Source organism: Scyliorhinus canicula, chromosome 5 (genome assembly GCF_902713615.1).
Source record: "Scyliorhinus canicula chromosome 5, sScyCan1.1, whole genome shotgun sequence".
Lineage (NCBI taxonomy): Eukaryota > Metazoa > Chordata > Chondrichthyes > Carcharhiniformes > Scyliorhinidae > Scyliorhinus > Scyliorhinus canicula.
In genome coordinates, this window is record NC_052150.1 from 178,609,660 (window position 1) to 178,631,978 (window position 22,319).

General features: G+C 49.2%; 1 protein-coding gene across 1 annotated transcript in view; it reads left to right on the forward strand.

Annotated features, from left to right (window-relative positions):
• The first annotated feature begins 21,462 nt into the window (after window positions 1-21,462).
• The window catches only part of myo3a (myosin IIIA), a 556,810-nt gene continuing 555,953 nt past the window's right edge, over window positions 21,463-22,319 (forward strand). The window contains exon 1 of the mRNA XM_038798143.1: window positions 21,463-21,532. The gene's annotated coding sequence lies outside the window, so the exon portion shown is untranslated. The remainder of the gene's footprint in view (window positions 21,533-22,319) is intronic.

Sequence of the window (22,319 nt, forward strand, 5' to 3'; positions counted from 1 at the left end):
CCGCACAGACAGTGACCCAAGCCGGGAATCAAACCTGGGACCCTGGTGCTGTAAAGCAACAGTGCTAACCACTGTGCTATTGTGCTGCCCACAGTGTCCAAGGTGTTAATATCGATTGTAAATGGCTGGGTCAAGGGCAGCACGGTGGCACAGTGGGTTAGCCCTGCTGCCTCACGGCGCCGAGGTCCCAGTTTCGATCCCGGCTCTGGGTCACTGTTCGTGTGGAGTTTGCACATTCTCCCCGTGTTTGCGTGGGTTTCGCCCCCACAACCCAAAGATGTGCAGGATAGGTGGATTGAACACGTTAAATTGCCCCTTAATTGGAAAAAAAAATTAATTGGGTACACTAAATTTAAAAAGAAAAAAAAAAAGTAAATGGCTGGGTCCCAGGGACCGAACCCTTTGGCACCCCACTAATTACATCTTGCCATTCAGAAAAAGACCCATTTATCCCAGTTCTCTGTCCGTCAGCCAGTCTTCCATCCAAGCTAATACATTACCCTTAATCCCATGTGATGTCACATTATCAAACACCTTCCAGAAGTCCAGATGTACTACATCTACAGGATCACCATCCCCATTATCCACTTTGCTTGTTACATCATTGAAGAACTCATTGTTATTTTTGACTCCTTCAGCCACATGCAGCCAGTCTCCTATTTTGATATTTAAGGACTAACTCTCACTTCTGGCAGGAGCGTAGAACTGATGATTGTGTATCAGTTGTCCCTGTAAAGTCTGCCCAGTTTTCCTTTCCGTTGAAGCCAATGAATTGGACGATTGGTCCGGGTGTATAACTGACTATCAATCTATGACTGCCAATTTTACAAAGCCCTGCTCATCATGGAGATGGGTCTCCTATGGTCAAGGCTTTTTAATGGTATTAATATTGGCGTAACAGTGTCAACATTGTAAACCCGGAGATGCAAGCTATAAATTAAAAATTTCCCACCGTGCTTTCAAAAGCTTTCCGCAAAAGCCTTGACTTTGACTTCGCTTAATTAAAATTAAATTACTTATTAGATTAATTGGAATTTTAATCATTACAAGGAATTCATTAAGCACTATGTTTAACATATTATGGAAAATGGAACCAATTTACTACCAGAAGTAACCAATGAAAAAAAACAGTAAATTCAGGCTAATTATAAAATGATAACTAATTATAATTATTATTATCGTATTGAAAGCATTCAGTGTTAGTTTGGGATTGGCTAAACATGATACTTAAGCATGGATATCATGATGATTTGCATCACTTGTAATCACGTTTCTTATAAAAGTATGTTCTGTTTGGAGTATTGTAATAAACATAGTGACAAAATGAATATTAATTGAATTTAGTCTTGAGCACTGGGGAAAGAATGCCTACAGAGACCACAACTAAATTCAAGTACTTCTGGTATTGTGTTGCTGTACGTTTAAATTATGAAGGAAGAAGACCGAAACGGATCCTTTTGTGGAATCTTTCCAAATCGGAGAATAATACCAACCGTATGTGTGCTTTGTGAATTTTTAATAAAATATAAGTACAGCAGGTTTCGCCAAAGAACTTAGTGCATAAGCACACAGCACAATGTAATACTAAAATGCACAGCCAAGGAAGGTTCAAGGTTCAGCCCAAAAGTTCTGCTGTGGACATGGCAATTGTTTAGCCAGAAACAAAAGTTGTCTTGCCCACTATCCACTACGGCCTTGTTTGAAAGTTTACATGCATGGCTAGGCATGTGCTCAGCAATGATGTTTTCCGCAGTTGAATGGGTTACTTTAGCTCCCAAATAAAGGAAGTCGCTCAGTCAAGGTTTAATTTTGTTGGTCTGGGGCCTAGCGCGAGACATTGCCTTTGGCATAATTATACCTTTCGGGTGGAAGTTTGTTGCCAGTGACGAAGTCCTGACGCCAGAACACAAAATGGGTGGCATGGCTATGTGGTGGGTAACAGAAAATGAAGGGGAGTTTTATTGGGGTCATCTAGCTAGTGGCTGGTAGTCATAGGAACCAGCCAGTTGTGGGGATTGTGTGGGGAAATGTCCCAGCACTCGAGAATCAGGTGCCAAAGTTTAAGGGGGAGTCAGCAGTCTGTTGTAAGGGGGCACAAATGGAGAAGACTGAGAAAGGAGCCAGACAAGGGGAGGTGTGGCTCAATGGAAGCTGTTAGATGACAATAGATCCATTGTAACTGAGAACACATACCTTTAAGGCCTCTCACACCCCTTAATTTGTATACAGCTGTAACTTGAAGAGACCCTTCATTCTTTGGGCTACAGGTGAGTTTGCCAGTTTGTTTGCTCAGCCTTCAGTTTGTCATTCCTTTATTCACTCTAATCCTCATCATACGGCAACACTGTTGCACCTCATGGCTGCCAACTGCAGCCAACACTGACCTGCCACTGAGATACCGCCTTCCAGCCTCTTGCCTGGTTGCAAGCATATACCGGACATTCTGTTAACAGTGGAAATCTAAGGGGAGAAAAATCTCAAAAGAGACATAAAAACATTTACTGCCCTGACAACATAATTTAGGGCATCACGGTAGCATTGTGGATAGCACAATCGCTTCACAGCTCCAGGGTCCCAGGTTCGATTCCGGCTTGGGTCACTGTCTGTGCGGAGTCTGCACATCCTCCCCGTGTGTGCGTGGGTTTCCTCCGGGTGCTCCAGTTTCCTCCCACAGTCCAAAGATGTGCAGGTTAGGTGGATTGGCCATGATAAAATTGCCCTTAGTGTCCAAAATTGCCCTTGGTGTTGGGTGGGGTTACTGGGTTATGGGGATAGGGTGCAGGTGTTAACCTTGGGTAGGGTGCTCTTTCCAAGAGCCGGTGCAGACTCGGTGGGCCGAATGGCCTCCTTCTGCACTGTAAATTCTATGATTCCATGTAGCTGCTGAGGTCCAGGAACTGCATTCTTCATATCTGCCTCTGAATAGTTCTGACAATCTCAGAAGATACGTTATAATTCCCGTACTGGCCTTGCCGAACAGGCAATGTGGCGACTAGTGGCTTTTCACAGTAACTTTATTGAAGCCTACTTGTGACAATAAGTGATTGTTATTATTATTATTAATCGGCTCCTTAACTGGTTCAATTACCTGCCCACTCCCAATAAGCGGGATCTCTACATGGCAGCCATCCAGGAAAAAACAAGCAGCAAGAACATATCGGACCTCTGTCCTGGCGTGTACTCTCTACCATTTTGTCGGACCACCTGCCTTTCAGCCTCTTGCCAGGTTGCAAGCATATTCCGGACATTCTGTTAACAGTGGAAATCTAAGGGGAGAAAAATCTCAAAGGAGACATAAAAGCATTTACTGCCCTGACAACATAATTCAGGTGGCTTATCACAGCCAGCCAGCTGCGCCTGCGCAACACTTATTTTTAACTAATATGCGATTCATGCTCAATCACAAGGTATTTTGCCATCCTGTTTCTCACACACTCACCAGCAGCAGCAACCTAAACCTTTCATTAATTGACAAGCAAAGTTGAAGAGCCAAGATCTGAAGTGCAGGACAGTATGAAAGCTGACGAAGAATAAAAGTTCAATGGACAGATTCTGCCAGGAGCAGCGAGGGTGTCAGTGGCAGGACAGGAAGTCAGCGCGGGATGCAGGATGTCTCACTACGCGCAATCACATAGCATCCAATCAATTAGCAATGCATGTTTGAGGAAGGCAGGGAATCAAGCTGTGGGAGTGGGCAGGACATCAACGCCTCCACCATTGCCTCACACGGTTGAAGATCCGGATGCCATATTTAAAGGGCATTCAGAAAGGAAGTCATTCCCTGCACGCAAGGAACCAGCCTCCCCGGACAGGCGCCGGAATGTGGCGACTAGGGGCTTTTCACAGTAACTTCATTGAAGCCTACTCGTGACAATAAGCGATTTTCATTTCATTTCATTTCACATAGTTCTCGCTGTCTAAGGAGCTTTTGGGAACTGCAACTGCCATCACCTATCCACCTGCTAGTCACAGTTCTGATCTCACTTTGAGGGAATATGCTAATTATTAAGTAGCCAAGATGTAAACCATGTAACCAGCAGTCATTGTCCTGAGTAACTTTGAGTTTGTCTAGCATTCCCTTTTTGTGAAGGATTTGCAGCAATACTTTTGTTAACAGTTGCTGTTGAATCTTTATAGTCAATCTGTTCGCTGAGAAATCCAGCACTCCAATTTCAAATAAACTACATCTATGTTTAGTTTACCAATCCTGTGTGAGATTGTAAATTGGTTTGAAGAAAGCATAGAGATTTGGATGGATTGGTTTATTGTCACGGGTACCGAGGTACAGTAAAAAATATTTTTCTGCGAGCAGCTCAACAGGTCATTAAGTACATGAAAAGAAAAGGAAATGAAATTAAATAATAGGGCAACACAAGGTACACTATGTAACTACATAAACACCAGCATCGGATGAAGTATACAGGGGTGTAGTGTTAATGAGGTCAGTCGGTAAGATGGTCATTTAGGAGTCTGGTAACAGCAGGGAAGAAGCTGTTTTTGATTCTGTTCTTGCGAGTTCTCAGACTTTTGTATCTCCTGCCCGATGGAAGACGTTGGAAGAGAGAGTAAGGAGGGGTCTTTCATTATGCTGCCCGCTTTCCCCAGGCAGTGGGAGATGTAGGTGGAGTTAATGGATGGGAGGCAGGTTCGTGTGATGGACTGAGCTGTGTTCACGATTCTCTGAAGTTTCTTGTGGTCCTGGGCCGAGCAGTTGCCATACCAGGCTGTGATGCAGCCCAATAGGATGCTTTCTATGGTGCATCTGTAAAAGTTGGTAAGGGTTAATGTGGACATGATGAATTTCCTTAGTTTCCTGAGGACGTATAAGCGCTGTTGTGCTTTCTTGGTGGTAGGTCAGATTTTGGAGATGTGCACCCCTAGGAATTTGAAACTGATAACCATCTGCACCTCAGCCCAGTTGATGCTGACAGGGGTGTGTGCAGTACTTTGCTTCATGAAGTTAATGACCAGCTCTTTAGTTTTGCAGGCATTGAGGAATAGATTGTTGTTGCTGCATCACTCCACTAGGTTCTCTATCTCCCTCCTGTATTCTGATTCATCGTTATTCGAGATCCGGCCCACTATGGTCATATCGTCAGCAAACTTGTCGATGGAGTTGGAACCAAATTTTGCCGTGCAGTCGTGTGTGTACAGGGAGTAGAGTATGCAGCTTTATGGGTCCCCGGTATTGAGGACTATTGTGGAGGAGGTGTTGTTGTTTATTCTTACTGATTGTGGCTGTGGGTCAGAAAGTCGAGAGTCCAGTTGCAGAGTGAGGAACCAAATCCAAGGTTTTGGAGTTTGGATATGAGCTTGGCTGGGATTATGGTGTCGAAGGCGGAGCTATAATCAATAAATAGGAGTCTGATGTAGGAGTCCTTGATGTCGAGATGCTCCTGGGATGAGTGTAGGGCCAGGGAGATAGCGTCTGCTGTGGACTGGTTGCGGCGATATGCGAATTGCAGTGGAACAAGGAGTTCTGGGAGTATGCAGGTGATCTAACATGCCGAGGCCCAGTGGTTCTTCTTTAACTAAATAATAAAGATTTGAATATCAGAGTTAAAGCCACAGACACGATATTCCCTGTACGAAGGTGATGGAACCATCAATTCACGAGACACGTGTTTTAAGATATGAACAGTGGTTTTAATCTACTTACTACAGAGCCAGCCTGTTACCCATTGAACTCTCGATGAACTGCAGGCTGGCCCTGGACACGGTTATTTATACAGCAGTCAAGGGGGAGGAGTCATGGGCGGAGCCAAGGGTGGAGCCCTGTACAAACTCCTGAGCATTCCCAGAGCTACTCTCCCTAGTGGTCGGATAACGCTACTGCGCTTACAATGGTATTGGTAAATACAGTGTGAATTACTACGTTACATTCACCACATTCACCCCCTGCAAAAAAAATCAAGTCCGGCGGGGGTGGTGGTCTACAAAGTAAGTCTGTCCGGTGGTCGAACTGTCCGCTGTGATCTGCGGAGCACCAGGGTTTCAGCCTCTTGCGGTGGCTGGATGGGTGTTGTGAGCTGGGGTACAATGGCAGACTCCAGGGAGGGATGTGTCCGAGCTTCATACTCTTCTGGTTCGACCGGGGACTGAGGGCGCTGGGGGCTGGCCGGCACGGGTGCACGGAACTGGTGGAGCAAGCTCGTGGGCTCGGGAGCGCGAGGGGGCGGCAGCATGGGGTGTAGGGTGAGGGGTCCTTCTGTGGGGGTAGAGGGGGCGCTGGATCCAGAGGGTGCCAGATCCCAGAGGGATACTGTGTCCTGGTGGTCATCAGGGAACTCGGCGAAGGCGTACTGGGGGTTGGAGTGGAGCAGGCGCACCTTCTCAACAAGGGGGTCGGTTTTGTGTGCCCTGACGTGTTTCCTCAGGAGTACCAGGCCCGGTGTCCTCAGCCATGCCAGAAGTGAGACCCCCGTGGTAGTGCCCCTGGAAAAAATGAAGAGCCTCTTGTGAGGGGTCTGATTGGCCGCTGTGCATAAGAGGGACCTAATAGCGTGGAGCACGTCTGGGAGGACTTCCTGTCACTGGGAGACTTGGAGCTTTCTAGACCGGAGGGTCAGTAGGAAGGTCTTCCAGACCGTCGAGTTCTCCCTCTCCACCTGCCCGTTCCCCCTGGGGTTGTAGCTGGTAGTCCTGCTCGAGGCGATGCCCTTGTCGAGCAGGTACTGACGCAGCTCGTCGCTCATGAAGGACGAACCCCGGTCGCTGTGCACGTAGCTGGGGAAACCAAACAGGGTGAAGATGCTATGCAGGGCCCTAATGACTGTGTGGGAGGTCATGTCGGGGCACGGGATAGCAAATGGGAAAAGGGAGAACTCGTCTACGACGTTTAGAAAGTAAACGTTCTTGTTAGTTGAGGGGAGTGGCCCTTTGAAATCAATCGCGAGGCTTTCAAAGGGCATAGAAGCCTTGACCAGGTGGGCCCTGTCTAGTCTATAGAAGTGCGGTTTGCACTCCGCACAGATCGGGCAGTCCCAGGTGACCGCTTTTACCTCCTCGTTGGAGAAAGGCAGGTTTCGGGCTCTGATATAGTGGGCGAGCCGGGTGACCCCCGGGTGGCAGAGGTCGTTGTGGATGACTTTCAGTCTGTCAATCTGCGCGCTGAAGCATGTCCCATGGGATAGGGCATCCGGAGGCTCGTTGAGCTTCCCCGGTCGATACTTAATATCATAGCTGTAGGTGGAGAGTTCGATCCTCCACCGAAGAATTTTATCATTTTTTATTTTGCCCCTTTGCGAGTTATCAAACATTAAGGCGACCGATCTTTGGTCGGTGATGAGGGTGAACCTCCTACCTGCGAGATAGTGCCTCCAGTAACGAATAGCCTCCACAATGGCTTGTGCTTCTTTCTCGACTGAGGAGTGTCGGAGTTCTGAAGCGGAGAGGGTACGGGAGAAAAATGCGACTGGTCTCCCTGCCTGATTTAGTGTGGCTGCTAGAGCTACCTCTGAGGCGTCGCTCTCAACCTGGAATGGAGTGGATTCATCCACCGCCCGCATGGCCGCTTTGGCGATGTCCTCCTTGATGCAGTTGAAGGCCTGGCGTGCCTCGGCTGACAGGGGAAATTGTGTGGCCTTAAAGAGTGGGCGGGCTTTGTCCGCATATTGAGGGACCCACTGGGCGTAGCAGGAGAAGAAGCCCAAGCACCGTTTGAGGGCCTTGGGGCAATGGGGGAGGGGGAGTTCTAAGGGGGAGCATACGGTCCGGGTCTGGGCCCAGGACTCCGTTTTCCACGACGTAGCCGAGGATGGCCAGTCTGTTTGTGCGGAAAACGCATTTCTCTTTGTTGTAGGTGATGTTTAATTTCTGTGCTGTCTGGAAAAAACGGTGGAGGTTGGCGTCGTGGTCCTGCCGGTCATAGCCGCAGATGGTGACATTGTCCAAGTACGGAAAAGTGGCCCGCAGCCCGTACTGGTCCACCATTCGGTCCATTGCTCGTTGGAACACCGAGACCCCATTAGTGACGCCGAAGGGGACCCGGAGGAAATGGAAGAGGCGGCCATCGGCCTCGAATGCCGTGTAGTGCCGGTCCTCCGGGCGGATTGGGAGCTGGTGGTATGCAGACTTCAGATCCACTGTGGAAAAGAGCCGATACTGTGCGATCGGATTTATCATTTCTGCAATCCTGGGGAGGGGATACGCGTCGAGGAGCGTAAATCTATTTATGGTCTGACTATAGTCGACAACCATGCGGAATTTTCCCCGGTCTTAACGACCACCACCTGAGTCTCCAGGGACTATTGCTGGCCTCTATAAACCCCTCACTGAGAAGCCTTCGGACCTCTGATCTGATAAATACCCTATCCTTCAGGCTGTATCGCCTGCTACGAGTGGCTACGGTTTACAGTCCTTTGTGAGATTTGCGAAGAGAGGAGGGGGGGAGATTCGCAGTGTAGCAAGGCTGCAGATAGTGAGTGGGGGCAGGGGCCCGCCGAAGCTGAGGGTGAGGCTCTTAAGGTAGCACTGAAAATCTAGGCCTAATAAGAGTGGCGCACAGAGGTCGGGCAAAACGTAGAGCTGAAATTTTGAGTAGCTAGCGCTTTCGATTGTGAGTGTCGCGGTGGTGCGCCCCTGGATCTGTACAGAATGGGAGCCTGAAGCGAGCGAGATAGTTTGCCGCACGGGGAAAACGGGGAGCGAAGAGCGTCTTACCAGGTCTGGGTGTATGAAGCTCTCAGTGCTCCCGGAGTCAAAAAGGCATGAAAGGTGTTGTACCCGTTGATCTGGACCTCTGCCATCGAATTTCGCAGATGCTTCGGGCGTGATTGATCCAGGGTGACTGCGCCGAGTTGCGGGCCGCGAGACGAGCGCCCGGGGAGATTGTACTCTTCCGATGAGTTGTCCGAGCGTGGAGATGCAGGTCGGGCCCGTGGATCCCACGTGGCAGGCGGCGAGGAAGATGGCGTCCAAGATGGCGGCCCCCATGAGTCGCACGTGGCCGACCGCATGGTGGAGGTTTGCCAAGATGGCAGCCCCCATGGATTGCACGTGGCGGGAGGGGGCGGGGTCGGGGCATAGGCCGCAGCGTTTCAGGCCCCGCGGGCCTGCGGGTGTGGGGAGCGATTACTTCGTGCCACTGGGGAGTTGGAAGCTGGGGCCCTTTTTGCGAGGCACACTCTCGCGTAGTGGCCTTTCCACCCGCAGCTGCTGCAGGTCGCGTTGCAGGCCGGGCAGTGCTGCCGCGGGTGCTGATTCTGGCCGCAGAAATGGCAGGCTGGAGCAGCATGGTGGCTGGGCAGCCGCGTGGCACAGGCCTGGGGGAGTCGCTGGTCAGGGGCCCATGATTGGGTCGCAGGGTCCACGGGGAACGAGGTGAGGCTGCGGAAAGAGACCTCCATCGTGGTAGCAATTTCCACAGTTGTTTCTAAGTCTTGGGCCCCCTTTTCCAGCAGTCGTTGGTGCACATAATTAGACCTGAGGCCCGTTACAAAAACATCGCGTACAGCAAGTTCTCTGTGTTCAGCCGCGGTAACCGCTTGATAGTTACAGTCATTAGATTATTGAGCTCTCTTAAAAATTCGGCGAGTGATTCTGTAGGCCGCTAGATGCGAGTCGTGAATACATGGCGTGCGTAAACTTCGTTAATGGGCCTTACATACATCTTATCGAGTATTGCTAGCGCTGCAGTATATGAACCAGCCGAGTTTAGTTGCGTAGAGATTCTGTGGCTCACCCTCACGTGCAGTAGACTTAACTTCTGTTCCTCTGTTGTTTCGGCTGTGCTCGCTTCTGCCAGGTAGGCCTTAAAGCACCGCAGCCAGTGGGAGAAGATTTATTTTGCCCTGCATCCTGTGGGTCGAGTCCAGGCGTCCAGGCTTGAGGGCTGATTCCATGATCGATCCTGACTGTTCTTAAGTAGATTAAATTGATGGAACCATCAATTCACGAGATACGTGTTTTAAGATATGAACAGTGGTTTTAATCTACTTACTACAGAGCCAGCCTGTTACCCGTTGAATTCTCGATGAACTGCAGTCTGGCCCTGGTCACGGTTATTTATACAGCAGTCAAGGGGGAGGAGTCGTGGGCGGAGCCCAGGGTGGAGACCTGTACAAACTCCTGAGCATTCCCAGAGCTACTCCCCCTAGTGGTCGGATAACGCTACTGCGCTTACAATGGTATTGGTAAATACAGTGTGAATTACTACATTACATTCACCACAGAAGGTTATAGGCACGATCTAACCAAAATGAAACAGTGTCTGTTCTGGACGGGATTAGCGGGGTCATACCCGGCACTTAGAGCACCGAGAACGACCCCGCTATCTAACGGCAGGCACTCTGTCTTCTTTTCATGCCCCAACAGGGAATGCCCCCCGAGGCCACACTCAGGGTCATTTCCTGAACTGAAGAACCCCAACGAGCAACCCCTGCACTCCCCCATTGGCCCAGCTCACCTGCTGGGGTCCACGGGTCCCACCGCACCCTACAACAAACTGGCAGGGCATGCTTGGCCCAATCCCCGGCAACAGCACAATGCCACCTTGGCACTATCAGCCTGGCACCCTGGCAATGCCAAGCAGGCACCCAGCTGGTGCTGCAAGGTTGACAAGATGGCACTGCCAGGGTGCCAGGAAGGCGGTGCCAAGGTGCTCGGGTTGCACCAGAAGCGCCAGGGTGCCACACTGCCCAGAGGATGATCACCCTGGGGCCTCTGATTGCTTGGGAGAGCCCCCCAGGTACCGTTCCACCTGGACCACATTTAGAGGGAGCAGTACTGAACAGCACCTGGCTGTGGTCTCCTCAGCAAGGCCGATAAGTGCCTGGTGGCCGATCAAACCAGCTTCAGCATGGGTAAGTAACTTCCTAATCTCACTTAACCATGCGAGACTTGGCCCTGCCCAGATCCCACGAGGCACAACGGCCGGCAGTAATCCAGGTGGAGGCCTCTCCCAGGATTAACTGTCCGTGCCCCAGCCCGATTCTGGCAGGACGCAGCCAGTAGATTGTGCCCTGAATATGCATCAAAGATCATGTGAGGTAGATCCCCTCCACAGGCAGTGACAGTGAGTTCCTGATTGGTGGACTTGCCAGATCATTGGTGAATCAGGCAATCCATTTTAAATCAGGAAGTGTTGATTCTTCAACGTGAATTGAAAGGTCACGCAATCCAAATTTAGGCTTTTTAAACAAAGGACGGAAAAATGCTTTTTAGTTGCATCCATGACAGAGCTGGGTAAATAAACATTGAAAATAAAGATAGCCATTGGAAACAAGGGATTGTGAAGAGACAGCGCAATGACCCTGTCTGAGGAGGATCAGAAGGATCCTGCCAAACTGCGGAACATGCTGGAGGATCAGCTTCATGCAAAGGTGAACTTTAGAATACACCATTTAGAGCTGACGGCCTGGAGCCAACATCCACAAGAATGAATTGATCATTTCATTAGCTGTTGCCAGGATAAGGGCAAGGATTGTAATTTCTCAGAAGCTGACCTGTGCAAACTAATAATGGAGCTGGTTATAGCTTCAACGCAAATTGAAGCTTTCCAAAAAGATCTTTTGAAGAAAAAGAATGGCCACAACATTGTCACACTGCTAAAATGTGACAGAAAATATGAAGCCTTTGTAGTTGAATAACAATGAGGGCAGCACGGGGGCACAGTGGTTAGCACTGCTGCGTCACAGTGCCAGGAACCCAGGCTTGATTCCAGCCTCAGGTGACTGTGTGGAGTTTGCACGTTCTCTACGTGTCTGCGTGGGTTTTCGCCGGGTGCCCCGGTTTTCTCCTACAGTCGAAAGATGTGCAGGTTAGCTGGATTGGCTATCCTAAATTGCCCCTTAGTGTCCAAAGATGTGCAGTTTAGGTGGGGTAATGGGGTAATGGGGTGTGGGACTAGGTATCATGATCTTTAAGAAGGTCAGTGCAAATGGGCCGAATGGCCTTCTGCACTGCACGGATTCTATGGACTTCTATGAACACGTGAAAGCATTTATACTGCCATGCCAGTCAGAATGCAAGCACATTGTGTGGGACATATAGTCTGCTGCACCCATTGTAAAACTGTCCTTTGTTCCAAGATTTTTGGGCTTGCCTGTGCAAGAAATCTGGTTCTGGAGGTGCAACCGGAAGTAAGGTGCAATCAAACAAAAATTGTGACATACTGGTGACAAAAACAGGGAAAGCAACGGGTCCTAACGGAGTCCCTGGTTGTGCACTCAGATCCTGCACGGACAAACTGGTGGGTGTGTTCGCGGACATCTTCAACCTCTCCCTACTCCGTTCTGACTTTGCCACCTTCTTCAAGAAAACCACCATCATACCAGTGCCAAAAAAGAATCAGGCAACGTGCCTCAATGGCTACCATCCAGTGTCCTTGACATCTATCATTATGAAGTGCTTCGAGAGGTTGGTCAACTCCATACTCCCAGAATGCCTTGATCCACTACAATTTGCATATCACCACAATTGATCGACAACAGACACTATCTTCCTGGCCCTATACTCATCCCTGGAGCATCTTGACAACAAGGACTCCTACATCAAATTTTTATTCATTGACTACAGTTCTGCCTTCAACACCATAATCCCAGCCAAGCTCATAGCCAAACTCCAATACCTCAGACTTGGCACCTCCCTCTGCAACTGGATCCTCGACTTCCTGACCCACCGACCACAGTCAGTAAGAATAAACAATGACACCTCTTCCACAATAATCCCCAATACTGGAGCCCTGCAAGGCTGTGGAATTAGCTCCCTACCATACACCCTGTACACACACACCTGTGTGGCAACATTCGTCGCTAACTCCATCTACAAGTTTGCTGATGGCACAACCGTAGTGGCTGGGATTTCAAACAATGATGAGTCAGAGTACAGGAGGGAGATAGAGAACCTACTGGTAGGGTGCAGTGACAAGGACTTCTCCCTCAATGTCAGCAAAACTAAGGAACTCATTATTGACTTCAGGAAGCAAAGTAATGCACACACCCCTGTCTGTGTCAATGGTGCTGAGGTAGAGATGGTTGATAGTTTCAAATTCTGAGGTGTGCACATCACCATCAATCTGTCCTGATCCAACCACGTCGATGCTATGACCAAGAAAACACAACTGTGCACATTGTCCACATTGACTCTTACCAAAAATAAGCTATACCCGATGTCAATGTCTATATATTTACACTATGCATTTATCGTATGTCCTATGTTTTCCATGCATGGATTGATCTATCTGCACTGTACGCAGAAAAATACTTTTCACTGTACCTCTGTACACGTGACAATAAATCTAAAGCTAATATAAACCTACAACACAGGACTACTTGCATACCAAACAGCATAAGCAGCGAATGATGGACAGAACAAAGTGATTTGAAAATGGATCAGATCATAGAATTTACAGTACAAAAGGAGACCACTTGGCCCATCGAGTCTGCACCGGCTCTTGGAAAGAGCACCCTACCCGAGGTCAACACCTCCACCCTATCACCCGGGGCAGCACGGTAGCATTGTGGATAGCACAATCGCTTCACAGCTCCAGGGTCCCAGGTTCGATTCCGGCTTGGGTCACTGTCTGTGCGGAGTCTGCACATCCTCCCCGTGTGTGCGTGGGTTTCCTCCGGGTGCTCCGGTTTCCTCCCACAGTCCAAAGATGTGCAGGTTAGGTGGATTGGCCATGATAAATTGCCCTTAGTGTCCAACATTGCCCTTAGTGTTGGGTGGGGTTACTGGGTTATGGGGATAGGGTGGAGGTGTTGACCTTGGGTAGGGTGCTCTTTCCAGGAGCCGGTGCAGACTCGATGGGCCGAATGGCCTCCTTCTGCACTGTAAAATTCTAAATTCTATGTCTATCCGTAGCCCAGTAACCCCACCCAACACTGACGGCAATTTTGGACCTGTGGTCCTGCCACATCCAGCTGTGAATGATGGTGGAAACTGAAACAACTCGCTGGAGGAGGAGGCTCCACAAATATCTCAATGATGGAGGAACCCAGCACACTAGTGTAAAATATAAGGCTGAGGCATTCGTAACAATCTCATCCAGAAGTGCCGAGAGGATAATCCATCTCGGTCTCCTCCGGAGGCCCCCAGCACCCGAGATGCCAATCTTCAGCCAATCCGATTCACTCCATGTGATATCAAGGAATGGCTGAAGGCACTGGATGCTCCAAAGGCTATTGGCCCTGACAATATTCCGGCAATAGTACTGAAGACCTGTGCTACAGAACTTGTCATGCTGCTGGCCAAGTTGTTTCAGTGCACCTACAACACTGGCATTGACCTTGCAATGTGGAAAATTGCTTAGGTATGTCCTGTACACAAAGAGCAAGACAAATCCAACCCAGCCAATTCAGTCTATTCTCAATCACCAGAAAAGTAATGGAAGAGGTCATCAACAACACCGTCAAGCGGCACTTACTCAGCAATAACCTGCTCACTGACACACAGTCTTGGTTCCACCAGGGTCCCACAGCTCTTGACCTCATTGCAGCTTTGGTTCAAACATGGACAAAAATGCTGAACCCCAGAGGTGAGGTGAGAGTGACTGCCCTTGATATCAAGACTTCATTTGTTTGAGTATGGAATCAAGGAGCCCTAGCAAAATTGGAGTCGATGGGAATCGGGGGGAAAACTCTCCACTAGTTGGACTCATACCTAGTATAAAGAAGGATGGTTGTGGTTGCTGGAGGTCAATCATCTCAATTTCAGGACATCACTGCAAGAGTTCCACCGGGGTCTCTCCTGAACCTCAATGCTTCAGCTGTTTCATCAATGACCATCCTTCCATCATAATATCATGATGGGGATGTTTGGTGATTATTGCACAATGTTCAGCTCCATTCGCGACTCCTCAGATATTGAAACAGTCCATGTCCAAATGCAGCAATACCTGAACAATAACCAAACTTGGACTAGCAACTAAGTAACATTTGTGACAGAATTGCCAGACAATGGTCCTCTCTAACAAGAGAATCTAATCACTGATGCACAGATGCACATATACAAGATGCACATGTACCAACATCATATGAATTGCAGCAGTTCAATAAGGCAGCTCACCACCACCTTCTCAATGACAATTAGGGATGGGCAGTGAATGCTTGCCGAGCCAGCGAACCCCACATCCCTTGAATGAATTTCAAAAAACAAGAAGGATATACAAGATCGGCAATGAGGTTACGCTGAGCTTCACTGCTCGAGCAGGGTAGTGGAAGAAAACATTGGCCTTGAAACTCAACTCTACAGGCCATGGATGTCTGAATTTGATTCGCTTTTTCCAAACTGCTTATTGTTCTGATATTGGAAGTGATCAGGACACTGCTGTTCCCAAAGCTCCCTTCATAATTCAGTTCTATTAATTTAATACTTGTGACATGTATATTTTTCAAGCCTGTATAAAATGTTCCATTTATCAGTGTTAAATTGCATTTGCTGTTTTGACAGTTGCTGAGCTGGTCTCAATCCTATTGCAAACCCTTTTCCGCGCCCTTTGTTTCTGTGTTGTCCTCTCTGGTTTAGTGCTCTCAGTAAATGTGACAAATGACATTTAGTTTCAACAATCTTCAAAAGTGAGTTATTAAATTGACTGAATTAGACATATTAATTTGTATTTTCCAAGGTCAGGAAATGAGTACTAATACACGTTTCTATATACACAAAGTAAAATAGCCTCTCCACAGACTGGGCAGAAACATATTTTTTACAATGGTTCTCAGAGGGCCTGGCATGTACAAGGATCCCTTTTGTGCACTATCATGTGTTGTCTGTGCAGAGGGACATCAAGTGATGGCATCTGAAAGCAATGCTAAATGCCTCTAAGTGCTGTTCTTAATGTGTTTTTTCGAAATTGTCTCCGATTCAAAGATGGAAAAGACAGGTTGCCATGGAAATGCATCAGTATTCCAAGAGTTGGTATGCTCATTCTCAACAGAGGTCAGAAAATAGCACTCCTGGACACGGTGACAATTTGTAGCAATGAACAGGGGGATTTTTTTTGTTTCCTGGAATAACAAACCTGTTTCTGTGCGTGTGTGGATGTGGTAAACAAAGGTCACTATTATAGATATAGGGCGCAATTCAACCATCATGTTGTGTCCGGTGGAGATCTGGCGAGCCGGTTAAATAGCAGGAAAGGGCAAAATCAAGATTTGCGTCGGGCGTGAACCAGTTTGCGATTCACCCGGCCCACTCCCGATGGCAAGTTCCGCATCACACCCAAAAATGGCGAGAATATCATCAGCCGTAATTTGCATTCATTTCAAATTAATGCCATTAACGAGATTGAACTTAAATCCAGCGGTTTCCCAGGAATTACCCGACACCCCCCCCCAGCGAGAAATCATGCCAGCGCCGTTTTGTTCTTCTTTTTAAAAAGGTGAAGCTGGCACAATGGCTGCTATGGGGAAGTGAGGAAGGGAGAAATTCAATTTCACCCCTCTCACCGTGAGCAGCCTCCAGCTGTACAACAAAAGGCTACTGCAAATGAGAAATTAGCCTTGTTTCTTGTAAAAGCACTTCGTACTACTCAACTCTCAAGTGCCTACTCCACTACGGCATGCCTCAGAGGATGATGAGTGCACAGCATCTCAAGAAAAAACTTTGAAGCCTGAACAGTGTGCATGAACTCTGGAAGCGTCAGCACCATGGAAGCAGCTCCAATCAATCAAACACTAAAGAGCTGGGCTTCCACATCTCTGGATCATCTCGTGAGCAAAGAGTAAGTGTGCGGATCAGCGGAGGGCACCTGAACACGGCCTCCCTAATGTAGTCGTCTGGGGTCTTGGGGATCCTGCGGGGCCTGGGGTGGGTGTGCAGAGCAAGGTTTGTCAGCACAACTGGCTCTCTGGACGGCACTCTGAAAAAAGTAGAGTCATTGTGGTAGTATGACTAGAGGTACTACAGTACCTGGGAGTGTGAGCTACTATTGGTGGAGAAGGCTCGCTGCTCATTGGCCCAAGTGTTGCTTTCTCATTGGTCATGACAAAAGTAGCTCCGCCCAATGAGGCGGGGTATAAGAACCCGTGTTTCCCAGCAGCCATCGTTCTTTCTGTACTCAAACTGCTAGGGAAACATCTTGTAGTTTAAAGCCTTCAATTCGGACTACTCCTTCATTTCAGTGGTTATTGATCGCGCATCAGTCAAGGTAAGGGGGGAGAAGGATGCTTGTAGGATTTTATGGTCCCGGGATGGAAGCCCAAACAGATTGTCACTCTCGCCCCTTCTCCAATTCCTTCGGATTAAATAAGTTTGCCAGTGTGGATCCCGCAGATGTTGCCCTCACGTTGCTGGTGGCTGCTGAGACAGGCGGACGCTGGAGAAGGCTGCAGCAATGACAACGCAAGCTGGATACAGCATCCCATATGCAGGAGGCCACCACGCACCCTGAAGACCCAGCTGCCCATCAGGTTGAGGAGGAACCCGGTGGGGGAGGCCAGAAGTGGCCCAAAGTGTACAGGAATCGCAAGTCTTTTGATGAGATGATGCATGCCAGGGTACACGGGTGGCACCGCCTGGCCAACAGGAGCACTGCCACGGTGGCAGGCATGCAGTGCCAAGGTGCCTGGGTGCCAGGGATCGGGCCCAAGGATGCCTTGCCCTTAAGAGCTGAGAGCTGGGGTGAAGGGGGGCTCGAAGACCTCTTGAGAGCTATGTTGGGTGCAGTGGGGGCGGAGAGGTTCGGAGATCACGGTGGGGTTGCTGATGGTGCCATATACAAATACTCAAATACAAGCTCAGCTCATCAGTGCAGCAAATGACATAAGTGAAGCCTGGGCAGGACATCCCCCGCCAAGGCCAAAGGAAATGGCAAAGTGCCGCTAAATGCATCCAAAACAGGACTCTGTCCCATTAAATCACGCCCCAAGGTTAATCCAAGACCAATATTTTATAAGAAATGTTTCATCTGTGTCTTCATGGTCATTACTACAACTGATAAAAATGATCCAATGCAGTTTTAATTACTTTGTTTTAATAGTGTTGTTTCACTGGGAATAATTAAAATAATCAATGTGTAGGACATTCTATAGTTCAGAATAGGCTCTAGTTATTATCACCAATGGTGCTGTGAATTAACAGCTAACATCAATTGTCAATGAACCATGGAATATAATGGAAAAACTATGGGCTCGATTCTCAGGTCGCTGACCCCGAAATCGCATTTGGCGACGGGCCGGAGAATCCAAATTCCTGACAGAATTGGGGGCGGCCTTGATTTCATGACACTCCGCCCCCTCCAAAGCGGCGTACTCAGAATATGGCGGCCTGGGTCTCTCATGGTCTCACCCATCGGGAACTCGGCATGGCGGCTGCGGACTCAGTCCAGAGCCGCTACAGTCGGGGGAGGGCTGATCCGCAGGCAGGGGGGACAGTTTTCGGGGCTGGGTCACTGTGGGGGGGTGGTCCAGGGCACGCAAGCCGGCCAAAGGGGGGTGATGCGACCATCAATTCACTCAAGACAAGAGTAGAAGTAAACCGTGTCTTTAATCAACTAGAACAGTGTCTGCCTGCGACTGATCCAATACTGAGAACCGCCTACAGGTCGACTGCTCTTTATCCCTCCCTTCAAGGGGAGGAGCCGTGGGCAGAGCCCATACATGCCCCAACATGTTCCCCTATGGATAATGCCATACAATGGCCCATATGAGGAGCCCACAAGGGCAACAAAATAGCACAGATACAAATACAATGGTGGATTATTGTCATAATACATTCACCACAGGGGGGTGCTATTTTGCGGACCAGGTCTGCGAGCATCATCCGCTATGAAGCACAGCGTGGCCGCAGCATGCCATTGCCATGCGCATGTGCGGCCATGAACCCGGCAGTCTCCGGGCTGTATCAGCAGCTAGAGCTGGGTGCTCTATGCTGCCAAACTGCTAGCTCATGGCAAAACAGGGAATCGGGCGCCGTTTCCCGCCAGTTTTCCAGGCGTAAAACGCCACTGTTCCCACGACAGCGTGGGGACATCGTCTCCAAATCGGAGAATCCAGCCCCATGCTGATCAGAGGACTGGGGCGGTGCCCAGCCACCGACCGCCATTCCAGCGGCCATTTTCTGACCACCCACCGCGGCCCCTGGCGCTACTCAGTGACACCGGATGTGTGGGTGTGCCCTCGCTGCCCCCGAACAGCGCACCCAACCAGCAGCTACCCACCGGGGGGACCACCCAAGGCCACACCAACGGCAGCTCTGAGTGAGGGCAGTGCCAGCCAACGGTACCTGTGGCAGCAAGGATGGACGTCGGAGCGGGGGCACCAATGGGACCTGAGTACGGGGGTGTGGGGACATATGTGGGCGGGGCCCGCAGTGCCAACTGGGGCCACCATGTAGCCCATAGTACCTGCTTGGGCATGGGAGTATGCGTCATGCTAACATGTTGGCCTTTCACCCCCTGCAGACAATGGCATTCGGACATCAACCCATGATACTGGCTGCTGTGGCGATGGCTGCAGATCTGAATGATTCCCTGTGGCAGTGTGAGCGGAGGTCGCCCAGAGAGCATACACAAACAGAAAGGGCTTCCTTTCGATACCACCAGATGCGCATTATGCACATCTGCGCCCAACACCCAGGCAGTGTACACAACGCATTCATACTGGCACGCTCGGTGATCCGCGACATGTTTGAGAGGCACCCCCCCCCCCACCGCCCGGCTGCGGTGCTGGTTGCTGGGTGACAAGGGTTACCCACTGCGGTCGTGGCTAATGACGCCTATCCGGAGGCCACAGACCAGTGCAGAGACCCACTACAATGATGCCCTTACAACGACCAGGGGTGAGGTCAAGGGGTGCTTCAGGACCCTGAAGATGCGCTTGAGGTGCCTGGACCGCTCTGGAGGGCCCTCCAGTACGAGGCTAGGAGGGTCGCCCGCACGGTGGCGCAGTGGGATAGCCCTGCAGCCCCACGGTGCCAAGGTCCGAGGTTCGATCCCGGGTCTGGGTTACCGTCCGTGTGGAGTTTGCACATTCTCCCCGTGTTTGCGCGGGTTTCGCCCCCACAACACAAAGGTGTGCAGGGTAGGTGGAATGGCCACTCTAAATTGCCCCTTAATTGGAAAAAATGAATTGGGTACTCTAAATTTATTTTTTTTAAAGTTACTGGATGGGATTCTCTGTCCCACCAGACCCATTTTCTGGCACGGCACACTCCCACTGGCAGAGGGATCCTCTGCCCCTGCAGCCGGCCAATGGGGTTTCCCATTCTGCCCACCCTCACAGCATCTGGAAATCCACGGGCGTGAGTGCGCTGCCGGCAGAGCGGAGGATCTGGCCGACGGAGAATCTCGCTGACTGATGCAGATCGAAAATCTGGCCATCAGTACTCATGAGTGGGGATCATGTAATCTTGTGGGATAATCACCCAGGTAAAACCCATTTAGAAAACCATTGTACTGAAGATATTATAAGTGCAAGTCGTTTCTCGTTGGACCTCAAGAAAACATTATGCTTCTAGTCAACACTCCAATTGCTTATTCTTTTCTTACACCCTTTAATACAGGGGTGGGCAAACTACGGCCTGCGGGCCGCATGCGGCCCGACAAAGGTTTTTATGCGGCCCGCCAATGAGGTGTCCGGAATCATAACCGGCATTTTTGAAAAGCCGCCGGGGAAAAGCCGCTGAAGTAAATGCGCTTATTCAATAAGTGCATTTACTTCAGCGGCTTTTCCCCGGCGGCTTTTCAAAAATGCCGGTTATGATTCCGGGCACCTCATTGGCGGCCGCATAAAAACGCGCGTAGTGGGGTGGATGAGTGGGGCTGTCTCATTGGTCGGTTTAGTTGGGTGTGCGACCAATAGGAGTCCAGGTTACAAACAATAATAAGGCTTATTGTTTGTAACCTGGACTCCTATTGGTCGCACACCCAACTAAACCGACCAATAAGACAGCCCCACTCATCCACCCCACTACAGTAGTCCCCCGTTATACCGCGCTCCGCAATACCACGGTTCGCGATATACCGCGGGGGGGCTTATGGACCCCAACTGTCAGTTGTGTCAATTTCAGCGGCCGGCTCACTTTGATCCGGAGAGGGAAGCTGCTCTCTCACTGAAACAATCAGCCGGCCGCTGAAATTGACACTGCCGGCTGCTCTCTCCCTCCAATCAGAAACATTAAAACTTAAAAGTTGGATTGGAGGGAGAGAGCAGCGGGCAGTGTCAATTTCAGCGGCCGGTTGATTGTTTCAGTGAGAGAGCAGCTTCCCTCTCCGGATCAAAGTGAGCCGGCCGCTGAAATTGACACTGTTTTAATTAGATCCACGATGGGGGTTTTAAATTTATTTTAAAATCTATGCTAGCGCTTCCCATTGTGAGTCTACGGGGGTCTGACCTCTCCCCCCGCCCCCCGTAGACTCTCAATGGGAAGCGCTAGCATAGATTTTTAAATAAATTTAAAACCTCCATCGTGGATATCCGCGGCTCGGATGCAACGCGGGTGGCTGTCTTGGACCCCAACACCCGCGTTATAAAGGGGGACTACTGTACGCGCGTTTTTATCGTTGACTCGGCTAGGCTGTGCTTCTGTTGGCTTCCCGCGCGAAATGAGTTGCTCGAGGTTATCGAGGTTACCTGATTTTAACAAGCTGGTAAATGACTGCAGTCAGATGCATCATTCCCATTGACATTGTTCTGTTACTTACTGAGTTACTTTGTTTTTCAAATAAATGTGCTTTTTTTTCTTTAAAGACCTTTTATTTTGGCTATTTAAAATATTAATTATTTTACTTAATATACTATGCGGCCCTTTAAAATTGTGAATTTCTGAATGTGGCCCTTGCACGGAAAAGTTTGCCCACCCCTGCTTTAATACCTTCTGCCGATATAATGCATCAGTTGTGTTTTCGAACCCTCTATTTCTGAGCACTTTTATGAATGTTCTTCTCTTAGCTTCTCATTCTTTAAAGGTGATGATCTTACCCATGCTTCACAGCTTGGGTAAAAGCACTTTTATACAATACTGAGGGTACATTCCACTTTGACATGAACGAGGATAAGAAGCACTCACATCAATGTGCTCAATAAGCTCCTTAGCATTGCTCAAAACACTTTGTGGAGTGGATTAGGATATGCACATTGCTTCTGACATCAATGCCAGAAGGGTACGATTGGTGCTAATTCTGTGACAATATTAGCTTGCATTTGTACAGCACTTTTGACGTTCCACGATTAGTTTTGGGTTATTAACATATGTCTTTTGGGGCTGTATTTTAGATTATTCCTTACTTCTGCTCAGTGCTTTTAGTCCCATAGCAGTTTTAAGACCCATAACACGTGTATCTTAAGACTTTTATAATAGCTAAACATGACTGAGTTACCCAAGTGAATTTGGCTCTCCTCCTAATAATTGACTAATTGACCCTCTGGTAATAAAAC